Consider the following 2,860-nt stretch of genomic DNA (forward strand, 5'->3'; position numbering starts at 1 on the left):
CGATACACACACACACACACACTCACATAAACATCAATATACATCATATATACACACACACACACTCACCTTGACATCAATACCCCCCACAGGCGGTACTGAGCGAGAGTACACTCTGATCAGCAAGTTGCGGTCGAATGACGCGTGGGCGGCATCGCCGTCGGGTGTCTCCAGTGGCTGCAGCAGGTCACTGTAGTAGTCGTTGGGCACTTTGTTCTTACCAGATAGTCCCTCCACTGACAGCGTCATGGCTGTGGAGAGGTCGGAGAGGGCCACCTGTGCACAGACGAGAGAGAGAGTGTGTGAGAGAGAGAGGCGAGGTGGAGATAGTGTTACCAGTGTGCTTGTGTATACAGGGCTTGTACACAAAAGCTGAGAAGAGAGAGAGAGAGAGAGAGTGAGGTGAGGTCAAGATAGTGTTTTCTAGTGTGCCTTTGCATGCAGAGCTTGTACACAGACGAGGGACGGTGGAGCAAGGGTGGGTGGGGATATGGAGATATGACTATCAGTGTGACTGTGTGGGTATAATCTGCTCAATGAGTGAGTGGGGCGGGCGGGATGTGAAGATACTATTACCAGCATGTTTGTGTAGGAAGGGCCTGTGTAAGGACGTACAGAAGGGGGTTACCATGATATCGGAAGTCTCCAATACATGTGTGTCTGTGTTTGTGTCTGGAGGTGACGGCTGTAAGTAGGCGCTGTGTGCAGCTTTCGTGTGATATATCGACAGTTCCACTCCACACGCAGACTATAAGACATATGTTTTCATGGCATCATGCATGTGTTGAGTTACATGTACACACACACAATAACACATATGCAATCATGGCCAAAAATAAATTTATATTACCGTGCCTGTGGCTATATAATATACAGACATATATGCACAGCTAGCTACCCACACAAACACACACACACAGACACACTTAATAGTGTCTCTGATTCAGTGCCTGTGGTTGAACTATAATATATACACATATATATGCATAATTAGCCACCCCACCCCCACCCACACACCCACACCCACACAGAGTAGAGGCCATAGACTGCTGAGCCACGTACCGTCGAGAACTTGAATGAGTTGATGCCAAAGTTAATGAACTCGTACTGGCTGTCGTCCAGCAGCCGCAGCTTTAAGTGATCGACCATGATCTCAGTTGTGGCCAAACGGGTGGAGGCTAGGTTACGCATGCCCTTCAGCAGCTCAACACGCTCCTCCGCATTAGTCCTATATGGGATCAGATGAGGTGCAGGTTTAGTCCTATATGGGATCAGATGAGATGTAGGTTTAGTCCTATATGGGATCAGACGAGGTGCAGGTTTAGTCCTATATGTGATCAGATGAGGTGCAGGTTTAGTCTTATATGGGACCAGATGAGGTGCAGGGTTAGTCCTCTATGGGATCAGATGAAGTGCAGGTTTAGTCCTATGTGGAATCAGATGAGGTGCAGGATTTAGTCCTATGTGGGATCAGATGAGGTGCAGGTTTAGTTCTATGCGGGATCAGATGAGGTGCAGGTTTAGTCCCTATGTGGGATCAGATGAGGTGCAGGTTTAGTCCTATATGGGATTAGATGAGGTGCAGGTGAGTGTTTAGTGATAGGTGCTGTACCTGGTGTGGATAGAGTGGTAGGTGCGCTTGTTGGGGCGAGCAGGTGCGTGTGTGAGCATACCAAGCATAAACACAGGCGTACTGCTTTGTATCCCAAACATATGTGCATTACAGAACCCCCGAGACCTACCTGTGCATAGAGATCATCACTAGCACATTCGTGCGGGCTTTGGGGTTTAAAGTGTAGGGTTTAGGGTTTAGGGGTTTTTAACGCAAGTCTCACCTGTGCATGGAGACCATGACCCGCAGATTGGTGCGTGCCTCTCGCTGCAGCCGTTTCTTCTCCTCCAGTGAGTCGAACAAAGCAGCCAGCTCATTCAGCGCTGTCAGAGATCGCGTGTCACAGGGGTCGTTGATACTGACACCATCGCCTGCAGCTTAGGTATGGGTGGGGTGGAGGGGGTGGTATGGGTAAGGTGTCTAATTGAAGACAAGTATATATCACTCGAGTGTCTGTTACCAGGTATAGGTGGGGTTTTAGACAAATGGGTTGTTCAAAGACATAAGTTACAAGTGACCTATGAGTGGGGCAGACGACGGTCTGTGGCATCGGCATATAAACAATAGGGCAGGCAAATGGGTTGGTCAACATATCGCAACTACTGATAAGCGTAGGTTGTGATCATAGATGAATTATGACGCACCCGTATAGGGTCACATGCATGAAAGAGATAGAAGTACGTACATAAAAAGAGTCAAACACTGACACGCGATGTATATGTATCAAAGCATATCCAACTCCTCTTCAATGTGTATCACACACACACTCTGTTATACATCATAACTGTTTTATAAAACAAACACACACCCTGTTATGCACTACATCTGTACTACACCACAAACACACACCCTGTTATACATTACGTCTGTGCTACACCACAAACACACACCCTGTTATACATTACATCTGTGCTACACCACAAACACACACCGTCGATGGCTTGGTTGGCCTTGGACGCTAGGCTCAGTAGACTGCCATTGCCCATGCTACCACTGCGATAAGCTGCTGAAAACCCGCCCGCCGGCAGAGACGACCCAGCACTCAAGGGCGCCGTGTAGGTACCAACGAAATGGGACAAATCGGGCCCATTTCGAGGGGTCTGAGGTGCAGTGGCGGTGGTATCACCCGCCGACGCACTACCGTCCGGCACACTGACTGAGGCCGAGTGTCTGGACGCGAGGGCGATGTGTGACGACGTCCCGGTATTGGTCCCGGTATTGGCGGGAGTAGCTGTGCCACTCCCCTTG

The sequence above is a fragment of the Sphaeroforma arctica genome (genome assembly GCF_001186125.1).
Source record: "Sphaeroforma arctica JP610 unplaced genomic scaffold supercont1.1293, whole genome shotgun sequence".
NCBI lineage: Eukaryota > Ichthyosporea > Ichthyophonida > Sphaeroforma > Sphaeroforma arctica.